The following is a 15,102-nucleotide window of genomic DNA, read 5'->3' as shown; positions in this document are numbered from 1 at the left end:
GTGAGCCACCAGTGCCCAGCAACATTCTACTTTCTAAAGCATGGTAGGTCTGAAATGATAGTCAAGCCAAAGATAAATCCCATTTACAGATAAATGTCATTTGAGCACATATACAAAATAAATATAGTAAATATAGTACTTACAAAAGCAAAAACATTCAGGTGGTTTATTTATTTCTTCTTTTTGTTTTTGTTTCTTTGTAGGTCCTGGGGCTTAAACTCAAGACCTGGGTGTATTCTTTTACCTTTTTGCTCAAAGTTGGAGCTCTACCATTTGAGCCACAGCTCCACTTCTGCTTTTTGGTGGTTTATTGGAAGTAAGAGTCTCATGGATTTTTGTTCCCCGGGCTGGCTTCGAATCGTGATCCTCAGATCTCAGCCTCCTGAGTGGCTACTCTTATAGGTGTAAGCCCCTAGTACTTAGCTTGAGGTATTTTCTTTTCGTGACACTGGGATTTTAACTCAATGCCTTGTGCTTGCTAGGTAGATCCTCTACCACTTGAGGCATGCCCCTAGCCATTGAGATGCTTGCTAAGTGATTGAAGTGGCAGAGCATATAAATCTGTGCAGCAGCCAATAGTTACAATTGGTTATTGTCCTCAGGTAGACAGATTTCCATGGGACATATTTCCCATAATGCCAAACCATTCGTTTAGCGGTGTTAGGCAAGGTAATGAGGTCGCTGGATCTTATTTGGTGTCATTTCCCCATTGTAGGTACTTAGGCCCAATGTGGAACATTAATAAATTGAATAGGTCACCACATACAGAGGTCTGGTTAAGATGGAGTCATTTGTAAAAGGTTATGAATCAGATTAAAATTCTCATTTGTCACAGAGCTAGAAAGGCAATAGACTTCCCTTAGCCATAGACTCCTCCACACTTTTCAGGGAATAGTCACTGGAACTCAAAATGAAATATTACTTAAAAGCAACACCAATATCATACCTGTATATTCTTCTTTTTAGAAGCAAGGTAAGGAGTAAAAACCATTAAATGCCATTTGGGGAAACACTTGGGCTTGAAAGTAAATATGGTTGTTGAACTTGTTCTAATGATAATAGAGAGAAGGCAATGGTGGTAAACTTATTTTTTGTAAGGATTTGATTCAAAACATGACTTTTCTGTGCTAAAAATGTGAGACAAGGGCTGTTGTTTACCCCCAATAAAATTTGAGGGTGCTCCAGCTCTCTCTTTAGAGACCCCCCACTCCAAAAGGTCTGGGTCCCATTCCCCTGCTACCAATAAAATGCCCAAATCAGGTTCTACCTGCAAGTTGTAGTGGCCTGAAAAACTGAAAGCCAGGCCTACTTGAGAAACAGGGGATTATTATGATAATTACTGTTCATAAATAATTCTTAAATAGCCAGGCATTGGTGGTTCACACCTATAATTCTAACTATTCAGAAGGCTAAGATCTGAGGCTTATGGTTCAAAGTCAGTCCAGGCACAAGAATCTGTGAGATTCTTATCTCCAATTAACTACCACAAAAGGCTGGAAGTGGAGTTGTGGCTCAAGTGGTACAGTTAGCCTTAAATTAAAAAACTAAGGGACAACACCCAAGCCCTGAATTGAAGTCCCAGTACAGCAACAACAACAACAATAACAATTACAATAACAATAATCATGTTTCAATAAATTATATACTTGGAGAAGATTGTACAGAAATCACTCACTTGCATTTTCACTGATTGATATATAAACATTTTCATTATTGTGTATATGCTTATAGTAAAAATAATTTAATCTGGATTTTCTTTCAATATGCTTATGTCTACTTCTCATTTATAAATATTCTAGGGAAAGAATTGTCATAAGCAAGGAGCTGATGGCTTGCACCTGTAATGCTAGCTACTCAAAAGGCTGAAATGTGAACATTGCAGTTCAAAGCCAGCCTGGATGGAAAAGGCCTTGAGACTCTTATCTCCATTAACCACCAGAAAACCATAAGTAGCATTGTGGCTCAAAGTGGTAGAGCACCAGCCTTGAGCTGAAGAGCTCAGGGACAGCACCCAAGTCCTGAGTTCAAGCCCAGGGACCAGCCAAGAAAAGGTGTGGGTCAAGTTGGAGAATATCAACTGAGTAAAAAAAAAAAAAAAAAGCAAGATCCAGAGTTCAAGTACCAGTACTGGGGTGGGGGTGGGGTGGGGAATGGGGATTATATATACATTTTAACATGGTATTTTCATGACAAGTTAGCAGGACAATTAAATCCAAATCCATATTCCAGTTATGAAGAATTAGGTAAGCAAGAAATTTAAATATAATCACACCTTAGGGACAAAGAGCTACCCAAAATAAAACAAAATGTGATTTTACCCAAAATTGCCACATGTCATTTTAAGAATTTCTAAATACATTGTTTCATTGTCATAAAATTAATTATTGACATATACACAGCACCAATACTTGAAAGCCTGATTATATCATTTTAAATAATATTTTAAAACTTAATTGTTCTTTTCTGACTGCTAAAATATTACAGAGCAAGCTGGGTGCCAGTGGTTCACACCTATAATTCTAGCTACTCAAGAGACTAAGTTCTGAGGATCAAGGTTTGAAGCCAGCCCAGGCAGAAAAGTTTGAGACTCGGTTTTTTTTGGGGGGGTCCTGTCGTGGGCATGAACTCTGGGCCTGGGCGCTGTCCCTCAGCTCTTCAGCTCAAGGCTAGCGCTCTACCACTTGAGCCACAGGGCCATTTCCGGCTTTTTTTTTCTGCTTATATGGTGCTGAGGAATCGAACCCAGGGCCTCAGGCATGCAAGTCAAGCGCTCTACCACTGAGCCACCTTCCCAGCCCAAGTTTGAGACTTGACTGCAATTATTCTGCAAAAATACCAGAAATGGAGCTGTGGCTCAAGTGTTAGAGCACCAGCCTTGATTTAAAAAGCCAATTACCCAGGCCCTGAGTACCAGTACCAGTAAACACACACACACACAAATTTACAAAACAGTAAACAAGTGAAATAAATATTAAATAAATAAATGGTAAATGTATAATAAAAGAGCATGATGTCCGCACTACCATTTGTCACAGACCTTGCAAGCTACTGCAGTTGCTGCACAGTGGGACCTCCCAGCCTGAGAGATATCTAATTCCTGTTTTCTGCTACAGATCTTGCTCCTGCACCCTGCAGAGCTCAGGGTCATTCTTAGGTCATGGTGGTTAAAGATGGCTGTCAATTCAGTCTTGGGCTAGGCTTCAAATCTCCTTTCTTTCCATTTTATTGATGACGCCTAGTGATAACTTAGGAAATTAAGTGTTCTATCCATATTCATCTTTAATGGTGTGTCTTGGGATGCCAAAGTAACTGTATTAAAAGCTCAACGTACTGTATTTGAAAGTCTGTTGCCCTTTGAGAGCTAAGAACTGGAACAAATATGCTTTTATTTAAATAAACTGTTACAGTTCTGTGCTGCCTTGCAAATTTAAAAGGGAGAGGAGGCGTAATAAGACCAGTTGAAACTAGCTGATCCTGTCTTTTTCTCAGTGCAAAGGCAATTACAATTCAGTCAAAAATATGCAGTGAAAAAGAGTAATTACATAAAAAGACATCCTGACAGCATTGACCTGGTGTTTTTACTTCAATGCATATACCCTTTTGGATCTCCATGTCTGCAAAATTTAATGTTTATCACACTCTCCTTAGTGAAAGAGAAAGACAAACCTTAATTGTAAATTTGTGCATGCTTTATTGTCAATGCAACGGCATGAACACATTTAACGGGATTGTCATTCCATTTAATTACTCTGATTTTGACATGGACCGATCACAGATAAAACTGACGGCATGAGTTATAGGGACTATAAACACACACACACACACACACACACACACACACACACACACACACAAAGACCCATGGAAAATTGTCAGCACCAGATACTTCGAATATATGGTCTGCCAGGTTAATATGGTCCTAATGTCAGAGTTTTCTTGCATCAAATCGTAATCCTACTGTGGAGCATTGGCTTACTCTGGGTTCTAAACTAGTAATCTTTTGTGTCACTTGGGAAATTAATTGGGACAGTACTCAAAAGGGTTGAACTTCGTCCAGAACCCAAAATGCAATGTTACGTTCTTCCTAGAGGAAAAGGTATAAAAGGTTTATTTTGGAGAGAATTGCTCCATAAATTCTAAGTTAGGCCCATTTAAGGTTAAGACTAGTTTAGAAAGCTCACTGTGAGAATCTAGCTCAGGTAGGCCCTAAATTATTGAGCCTTTTGTAAGTTTAGGTATTTATTTGTTTATTTATTCTCAGGTTTGAACTCAGGGACTTACACATGCTAGGCAGGTGTTCTACCCTTTGAGCTACTCTGCCATCATTATTTGTTAGGCTTAAATGCTTCACTTTTTGGAATATGTAGATATTAGCAAAGCTTCTAATTGTTAATGAAATTTCAAAATAAGTTTTGTAAATAAAGTTTTATTGAAACACAAAAAAAATCTGAATGTGTAGAACCTAAAAAAAAACACAACTTCCTCTTCAAGAGGTAAGTATTAAGACATTTTGCCATATCTTCTACAGCTACGTGTATTGGGTGAAAGACAGTAATTAGCCTTCCTCACATTGGATTCCTTCCAACTTGAGTTATGCTTTGACATAACAATGTGTAGATCATTTTTTCCTTGTTTTATTTTGTTTACCTGGATTAGAATGGTAACATCTAAAGAAATTAACAAGCAAACTGATAAGTCAAAAAGAGAGATGGGAGAAAAATACTTTTCCAAATGAACTGTGTGGGTTTTTTTTAGTTCCATTGTATTTGTTATTTCCTGGGATCTTCTCAATGATATTTTAAAGTACTCATTATTCGCTTTTCTAAAATGAGTTTAAAAATTATCTCAGAAGCTGAACAATAGGCTCAAATTAATGCAGATGCAGCAGGATGCCAGTGATTCACACCTGTAATTCTAGCTTTTCAGAAGGCTATGATCTGAGAAACACAGTTCAAAATCAGCCTATGCAAAAAAGTCTGTGAGACTCTATCTCCAGTGAACCAGCAAAAAAAGCTTGACAGAAGGTGTGGCCCAAGTGGTAGAGCACTAGTGGTGATGAAAAAGCCAAAGGAAACCTCAAAGCTCTGAGTTCAAGTTCTCGTATGTCACAAACAGAAAGAGAGAGAGAGAGAGAGAGATTTATGCATGTATAGGAGACTATAGTAATACTTTGTTATTGCCAAAAATTTAAAGCTGGCATTAAGAGAAAGCCAGTAGCTCTGTTCCTTTGATATTAGTAGTATAGTGTCTGGCAACCTGGAATGTGTAGCTAAATGGAAAGGTGCCATACTGGCTAGAAGAGTATAAAGTATTGACTTTCTCTTCCAGAATTTGAGGGAAGAAATACTGAAGCAGCACAGTATCAATATTTTATGTAGTCAAATTAAACTGTCTTCTGAGTTCATTTTGGATATCCTACTTTATGACTCACTAAAAGAAGAAGATAGTGTCTTTAAAATGTATCCATAAGTCTGTTTTTTTGCAAATTGGGGAGGAATCCTCAATTTCTCAGTACATCTATAAATCAAATATGTAAATGACAGATCAAAGCAAGTCCTTTCTCAGTCTTTTATGCTAAAAACTATCATTAAATAAGGTTATATTTATTGGGCTATTAACCTAGTAGAAATATTTAATAATAAAAATACTCTGTTATTACTAGGTATGGTGTTATCTACCTGTAATCTTAGCACTCAGGATGCTATGGCATGAAGATCTTGAGTTTAAGGCCAAATGGACAATACAGTTGAGTTTGAGGACAGCCTGGATTACATAGCTAGATCAATCAATCAATCAGCCCAGCACCAGTGGCTCATGCCTGTAATCCTAGATAATCAAGATGCTGAGATCTGAGTGTCAACGTTTAATCAACCTGGGCAGCAAAGTCCAGAGACTCCAATCTCCAATTAACCAGCAAAAATCCAGGAGTGGAAATGTGATTCAAGTGGTAGAGTGCTAGTCTTGAGAACAAAAGTTCAGAGAAATACTCAAGATCTGACTTCAAGCCCCAGGTCTGACATCAAAAAATAAAACAAAATTAGTCAATAAATTAATAAATATCTGCCAGGTAATTTTATTCCAAGATTTCTTTTTTTTCATTTCAATTAAGAAATGGTTCTATCCTATAGCAATAAGATGAAATATTCTAAGGATTAAGTGGAAGACTATAAATTAATATAAAAGAAAACATCAGGTCACTGCCCTGCTGCAACAGATGAATTATTAAAGAAGGTAACTCCATAGCAATTCACTACATTAGTTTTTACACAGTAAAAGACAGGGAAAGATCAATGATAACTTTGGCTTACTGTTTCTTTTAATGGTTCATTTATAATAGCCACTTATCTCTATAATAATGTCAAGGCAAGAAAAAAATAATAACCATTATGGGAATATACATTTAATTCAGGTCTGTCTGGCTACTTTAATCTGATTCATGTGTTTGTAGAGTGGCCAGAAAAAACTGGGAATGCAATAGTGATTCTTAGTTACACATAAAAACCCCACTACACTCTACATTAGATTCAGAGTACAAAAAAAAAAATCTTGCTATTCTATGTTGTCGTAACTATGTTATTAAATAAAGAGCTATGTTACAGAACTTGCTTACCAGCCTAAACCTGCCCCATGTCTTTCCTCCACAGATGCACATGAGCCCATATTTTATTCATTGTTATACATTTTATGTATTATTCTGTAGTCACGTTCCCATTCTTGAATAATTATTCCTTGATTTCAGTGAATGTCTGACACAGGCCTCCAAACCCATTCTCCAATGAAGGAGGAATAAATGCACTTGCTTCTTTCAACAAAGCTGACCGCAACATTCCTCACCTACCAACCTTCCAGACACTGTCTTCCAAGAAAACGGAGATAAATATTAAAATGGAAGAAGGGATTATTGAATTAAACAAGGAAGCCTTTCTACTACCACCACTAGAGTAATGTATAAAAGGGACAAATGTCTTTAGCAACATGCTTCCATTCCTTGCCTCTATTCATTGCTCTGTTAAACCTCTACCTAGAAGCATGAGAAACTTGACTAATCATCATGATTCCCCATCACTCTGGATAACACTACTGGAGCCGTACATGAAATTTTACTCCCAACATAGTGGTGCACGCTCTCTAGAAAGGCTAAAATGAAGACAACTGTTGGCAATCATATGGAGCAATCCAAACCCTTGTAACTGACAAAAAAGAAAAAGAAAGGAAAGAAAGATGGACTCTCACAATCAATGTACGAGAGTTTGAATTGCTGGGCATGATCCATCGATACCTTTTTGCTCAAGGCTTGTGTTCTACCACTTTAAGCCACAGCACCACCTCTAGTTTTCTGGTAGTTAGTTGGAGTTAGAGTCTCACAGGGACTTACCTGCCCAGGCTGGTTACAAACCAAGGTCCATAGATCTCAGACTCCAGAGTAGCTAGGATTACAGGCATGAGCCATCAGCACCTGGCTGCTACTGGTTTCTTACCAAACAAAAAGAAAGTTTTTATACAAAGTGTTAGATCCGGAATGGATTCTAGAATTTACATCATTTCACCTCCATCCAGAGAGGTGACATACCGCCCAGATAGTTGGTTGTAGAAATTAAAACCTATGGCAGGCTGGGAAGGTGGCTCAGTGGTAGAGTGCTTGCCTTGCATGCATGAGGCCCTGGGTTTGATTCCTTAGCACCACATAAGCAGAAAAAGCCAGAAGTGGTGCTGTAGATCAAATGGTAGAGTGCTAGCCTTGAGCTGAAGAGCTCAAGGACAATGCCCAGGCCCCACAACCGACAAAAAAGAAAAATTAAAAAATTAAAAATAAAACAAAACCTATGGCATCTGCATTTCTAGCTCTAATTCCAATCTTGGAAGAATTTTTTGTTTCATTTAGTATTTTCATTTTATTTTCTTAAGTACTAGTACAATGAGGTTTCAAGTGAGAAATTTGTTTTTTAAAAGGTAAAGTGATCATCAGCACTACATTAAGTTGCATATCTTCAACCACTTTTGTAGCACATATTGGCTCTTCTCTCCCAAAGGGATCAAGAAAACTAGCCAGGAACCAGGAACAAGTGGCTCACAACTGAAATCTTAGCTACTCAGAAGGCTAAACTCTGAGAATCCTGGCTCCAATCAATTCCAGGCAAAAAAGTCCATGAGGATCTTTTCTCCAATTAACCACCAAAAGCCAGAAGTAGAAGTATGCCATAAATGGCAGGGCATCAGTCTTGGGCAAAAAGGCCCTGAGTTCGAGCCCTAGTACCAGCAAAAATGAAGAAAAGAAGGAGAAGGAGAAGAAGATGATGACAACAAGAAAACTAACCACAAATGTTCAGAGTTCCTTGAACTGCTTAAACAGCTCTACCTTAGAAATGTGACATCTCAAAATACTTTGATATTAGTAATTTACCATAAAATGTATATTATGGCAGTCCTTATTTTGGGAGCTTAGCTCAAAGTCAAAACATATTTTATCTTCAAAACTTCTCTTCCTGGTCCATTTCCAACAACACTAACAAAGTACTAAAACTTAGATATGTAAAGGGTATAATTTACATTATAAGATATTTATTTAACTTCTCTGGAAATATAATTCCTTCTGTAATGAAGTAACTTTTAAAAGTACACACGGACCAAAAAAAAATCCAGATCTTAATAAATCCTATATAATACTGTTTGTGGACCAGACAATTCCCATCATTCTCACACGCCTGCAAAAGTGAGCCATTGCACCGTTCTTTTGCTTCTCTAACTTTGTGACATTAAAGAAATGCAAAAATCAGTGCCCCCAAGTTTCCTTTTCAAGGGTTTGTAGCTACCTAGATGACCTTTTGAACTCCTATCCCCTCCTGCTCCCAGAAAAGCCCAAACACTAGCTTCTCTCTGAACTCCACTCCCTGTCAAAACAGAAAAGACTCTATATCAGTTATTTACACTTTTGATTGACTGATTAGTTGCACTTCAGTTTCAACAAGCCTTAGTCTATATGTTAATTCAAGCAACATTAACATTTCAAGTAATTTTACCCCTCATTGTATAATGAAAAGTGAAGGCAGCAAATCTAAAGAGTTTTCAACTTTAATTTAACTTCAGTAAGCAAATGAGAAAATATTCCCCACAAGGAAGAATATAAAATCCACACTTTGCCTTTTTAGCCTTGTGAGGTCATGACCACATTAAAATGCTTAGAAACTACAGGAAGAACTCAAAGAATCATTTGCTCTTTTATTCACTCATCTTCACCACGTGCCAAGGATTACACAAGGCAGAGCAAAGCACCGATTAATAATATATGGTCTTTCCTGGAATCCTTTACTAAACAACAGTCACAATCAGGTTATAACATTATGAAACAAATCCAGGTGCCAGTGGCTCACCCCTATAATCCTAGCTACTCAGGAGACTGAGATCTGAGGATCAAGGATCAAAGCCAGCTTCTAACATGAAAAAAAGCCAGGTGCCAGTGGCTCACACCTGTAATCCTAGCTACTCAGGAGACTGAGATCTGAAGATCAAGGTTCAAAGCCAGCCTGGGCAGGAAAATCTAGGAAACTCTTTCCAATTAACTAGTAAAAAGCCAGAAATGGAGGTCTGGCTAAGAGGCAGTGCCCAAGCCCTGAGTTCAAGCCCCAGTACTGGCATAAAAACAAAACAAAACCAAGGAGACAATAACAAAAAAAAATACTATGAAACCAACATGAGAAGTTCTCCGAGAAGTAGGAAAGGTTAAAGGAGAGCAGAGCAAATTCTCTTCCTGTGGGGAGAGGGACAGATTTCAGAGGGACTGCCCTAAGAGCTCAGTTTAGAGTTTGACGGGTCAAAAAGCAAAGAATCAAAATGGGTTCTGCAAATTTTCAGCCAAATATGAGAGGAAATAGGAAGTGGTGAATCCCTTTTGTGTGCAGAGTATTTAATGTCAAGCCCATTGTCTCCTATACATGAACAAAAATGAAGGGGGCAACAACCAGTCCTCTTCCTCCCCTCCCCAATTACATAGAGATACCTGCATGGCAGCCCTTGCCAAGATACTCTGGGCCACTTACAAAGAAGAACAAGCTCATTTTCAGCCTACACTTGTCAAAAAAAAAGTTATTTTTGTATCAGGATACAAATTTTATCTCTGTCTTTAGAAGTATCACCAAGGAAACGGAACAACATACAACAAAGGGGCCCATCAGCTGCACTGGACATAGATGAAAATGAACTAAGCAACCCAAAGACAGAGATGAGAAGGGAGGAATGAGAGGGAAAGAGGGAACGGTTTACACTAAGCAAAAGGAAAGAAATGTAACACTTCATGTGGAAGAAATAATTGTATTGTCAAAGCTCAGAGAATTCACAAACTTTATAGACCATGATAATGGCAATTTGCCTTGTGAAGGTTAAAATGTGTTTGTGACTATAACTAAGTATCACTATTCCACAATACTATGAAATACGTGAAATTTATGTAATCACCTAATCTCAATCTTGAAAAAAGAAAAGAAAAGTGAGAGAAGGGATGGGTTGGAGTGATGGGTGACATGTTGTCAGACACCTTGTATTCATGTACTGTTTTGTAGAATGGGAACTTCTTCATACCACTACTTAAAGAGAATTTTTTTTAAAAAAAGTATCACCAAGTGCCTGGAGGCTCACACCTGTAACCCTAGCTACTCAGGAGGCTGAGAGCTGAGGATTGCCATTTGAAGCCAGCCCATGCAGGAAAATCTGTGAGACTCTTACCTCCAATTAATCACCTAAAGCCTGAAAGTGGAGCTGTGGCTCAAGTGGTAGAGTGCTAGTCCTGAGTGGAAAAGCTCAAAAACAGCACCCATGCCAAGTTCAAGCCCCATGACTGACAAAAATAAAAATAAAAGTATCTACAAATCAGGTTTACTCTCTTTAGTCTTAAATTTTCACCCTCAGTTGACGTCAAGTTTAGGATAACAGGGATTTGGAGCCAAATAATATCCTAGCTTCAAAATAGCTCCATTGTAATTAGCAAAGAATTAGAGGAATATCTTACCTCTATTGAGGTGTACAACATATCACTAGAATTTTTTTTTTTTTGGTCGGTCGTGGGGCCTGAACTCTGGGCCCTCAGCTCTTCAGCTCAAGGCTAGTGTTCTACCACTTGAGCCACAGCTCCACTTCTGGCTTTTTTCTGCTTATGTGGTGCTGAGGAATTGAACCCAGGGCCTCATGCATACAAGGCAAGCAATTTACCACTCAGACACCTTCCCAGTCCTCACTAGAAGCTTTTTATTTTTTTTTATTTTTTATTTTTATTTTTGTCAGTCATGGGGCCTGAACTCTGGGCCTGGGCGCTGTCCCTCAGTTCTTCAGCTCAAGGCAAGCACTCTACCACTGAGCCACCTTCCCAGCCCTAGAAGCTTTTTAAAGGCAAAGAAACTTCCATTCCATGTTCCCAAATTCTAGCAAAATCAGATTTGTGTCCCTGCAAAGCCCAAAGCTGCCTTGAATCCTATTTGTACAATTTGTTAGCCTAACTCTCTCATAGCCAAAATGTGCAGATAAACAGGTTATCTCACTAAAATTATTTTAAGCAATGTCTAATTTTGTATGTCTATGTCCATGCTGGGAATTGAACTCAGTACCCCAGCACTGTCCCTTAGGATTTTTGCTCAAGGCTAGTGCTCTACTACTTAAACCAAAGTTCCACATTTGACTTTTTATTGGTTCATTGGACATAAAAGTCTCATGGACTCTCCTGCCCAGGCTAGTTTTAAACCATAATCTTTGGATCTCAGTCTCCTGATTAGCTAGGATTACAGTACTAGTATCCAAAAAGTAAAGGAGGAGGAGCTGGAGGACAAGGAGGAGAAAAGGGCTGGGCATAGGTCACTCATGCCTACAATCCTAGCTACTCAGAGGCTGAGATCTGAGGATTGAAGTTGGAAGCCAGGCAAGGCAGGAAAGGCTGTGAGGTTCTCGTCTTCAATAAATGCAAAAAAAGCTTGAAGTGGTGCTGTGGCTTAAGTGGTAGAGTGCTAAACTTGAACAAAAGAAGCTCAGTGACAGTGTCTAGGAGGCCCCAGGATAGGCTATACAAAAGGAAGAAGAAGGAGGAAGGAGGAAGAAGAGGAGGAAGAGGAGAAGGAGGGAGGAGGAGGAGGAGGGAAGAGGAGGGGGAAAGGGGGGGGAAGGAGATTATTTCCCCTACTCTTTTGTTCTATCCTCTTCCTAAGAACTGGAACAAGAGAGTGGAGATGATATTGTCTCAAACATGTAAAAACAAAACAAAACAAAACAAAAAACAACTAGGGAATATCAAAGTAGTACAATGGAAGAAACCCAAATGCTAAATAACCTCTTGGTACTAAAGCACTCAAAGCTACCAGTCTGGAATCTTATATTCCTCTGAAATATTACATGCAAGAGAATCAAACTTTAACCATATTTGAGCATGTGTGTGTGTGTGTGTGTGTGTGTGTGTGTGTGTGTGCTGGTCCTGTGGTTTGAACTCAGGGCCTGGGAACTGCCCCTGAGATTTTGTGTTCAAGGCTAGGGCTCTACCATTTTAAGTCACAGCACCATTTCCATCTTTTTAGTAGTTAATTGGAAATAAGAGTCTCATGGACTTTCCTGCCCAGGCTGGCTCCAAACTGCAATCTTCAGATCTCAGCCTTGCAAGTAGCTAGGATTACAGGCATAAGCCACCCATGCTTGGCTAATATTCACTCAGATTACACATTTAGCAGAAAAAGGATTAAGGCTTCTAATTATAAATTTTGTCTAATAAACCCTAAAAGTTTAAATGTCTAATTATATTCTAATAAAAATACTGCTAAGTAATATATCATTACCTAAATTAGATAATAAGTTACTCCACAGTGATTCTTCTGTAACTCTTTGAGAAGAAATTGTATCTTGTATCTGTAAAATTTTACATCAACACTAAATGGTGTTTTAATTCACGAAGGTACAAAGTAATGAGACAGAATTCAAACATGAGGCAGCAGAGTAAACAAAAAGAGAGCAGAAGCTCCAAATGGAGGAAGGATAGAGTTTGTAGAGGTCAGGAAGAGGTGAAGCCAGAATGAATTCCTAGGCCAGAAAAGCCACCTGCAGCTAAGAATGCCACCACTCACCTCCCCCAATTATGGGTGCTCTATCAGGAATGTGAAGGATGCCTTCATACCATCCTCAAATAAGAGAAGAATGAGAAGACAAGAAAGAGGAAAAGAGGAAAGGATGAAAAACTAGAAAGAGGAAAATCTGGTCAGTTAAGCCAGTTAAAGGAAAACATAGTGTTTGTTAAGAATGAATGCTCACAAGCCAAACTACTGAGTTTTCAAGTGGACTTTGCCATTTTCTACCTGCACTACCTTTTGCTCTCAGTTTCCTCCTCTTCTTTTCATGGGAATTATAATAGCACCTACACCGTAGGGATGCATGGAGGATTTTTAATGAATCAGTATATATGGTGCTTGGGAAAGTACCTTATACTAATGTAAGCCATCAACAAGTGTCAGCTATTCTTCTACATATAGGAGAATAAATATTTGTTCAAACTGATAAGATAGAAAGGTTGCAAAATACAATAGGAAATAAATTCTATTGTCTAACTCAATTAGACACATTTGTACTTTTTTTTTTTAATTTACTGATGATGCCAGGAATCTAACTCAGGGACTACCACCAAGCTACCCTCGACACTATTTGTGTTTTCTTGGTAAGCAAAGAAAATGACCATTTTTTGGCTCATGTTATGTATTTGTTTATCTATAAGTGAGGAGTGGCAAAGAACATATGCATTAAATAGTCCAAAGCTGGAAAAGGACAGAAAATGGAATTTAAAGAAGCTACTATCTGGCCCATGTTGTACGGATACTTTTTAGGTCATACAGTCCAACTTCTCTTTCACAATTCTAGGCTGTATTTCACAGGCTCTAGAACTTTTCTAAGTACCACTATCTGGGATACTATGTAGTGCTTGTATCAGGATTCTCACAGAACGTGGCTACTAGTCTTCAAATTATAACAGGAACATATTGTCACAGAAAATTGTTAGGAAAACTGGAAATCAGCTTGAAAATTGAAAAGTTTGGTGGTCATCACAGAGACAAAGTGGTGAAGAGACAACTGCATCTTCCCCCAACCTTTATACTGACACCATAGTATCAAAGCACTATACTTAGACACTAACTGGATGCCATCTCTAGCACCTTCACCACAGCTGTGCTAGAAACAGATGAGACCACTCAGAAGCAAGCGAAGATGGTGGCTAACACCACTCAAACAAGACAAATGAAGTCAGACGCTGGTGACTCATACCTGTAATCCTAGGTAGTGAGGGGGACGAGATCTGAGACTCATAGTTCAAAGCCAGCCCAGACAGGAAAGTCTATGAGACTCTTATCTCCAATTAACCACTAGAAAACCAGAAGTGGCGCTGTGGCTCAAGTGTTAGAGTGCTAACCTGAATCCCAAAAGCCCAGGCTCTAAGTTCAAGCAACACAACGGAAAAAAGTAAAGAAATGAAAAAGAAAAAAAAGGTTGCCATAGGTAAATATAGCTAAATATACAAAAAAAAAAAAAAAGTTTTGTTTTGTTTGTGCCAGCCCTAGAGTTTGAAGTTTCATAGAGTTTTCTGGCTCAGAAATCAGAATTTAGAACTCTTGAATAGGATTGCAGATGTTAGGAACTGTGTTCAAACCTGCTTATCTTTAATAACTGTGATATCCAATATTTAATTACTTCTGTAATTGCTAAGCTTACTATAATAACTTATTATCAGTTATGAATATTTAGGCTAAAATTCATTTTTGCTCATCATTTTAATATGCTTAAGTGTATATTAAAAATATAAGCATTTTTCTTCTGTTGGTGCTAATACCCTTTTCAGCCTCAATTTCTTCACCTGTAAGATGAAGAAATGAAATTGGATAACTCCCAATGTCTGGGGATTCTGAGATTTTACATATAATTAAATAATATCAGTACTTTACAAGGTCTGTAATCACACCAACTTCTTTTTGCACTAATGAAAGTTAGAAAAGTAAGAGACAGGGCTGGGAAGGTGGCTCAGTGGTAGAGCGCTTGCCTTGCATGCATGAGGCCCTGGGTTCGATTCCTCAGCACCACATAAGCAAAAAGAAAAAAAGC

Source organism: Dipodomys ordii, unplaced genomic scaffold, assembly GCF_000151885.1.
Source record: "Dipodomys ordii isolate 6190 unplaced genomic scaffold, Dord_2.0 Scaffold76, whole genome shotgun sequence".
NCBI lineage: Eukaryota > Metazoa > Chordata > Mammalia > Rodentia > Heteromyidae > Dipodomys > Dipodomys ordii.
The sequence above is the reverse complement of the archived record's forward strand: the minus strand, read 5'-3'. Positions refer to the sequence as shown.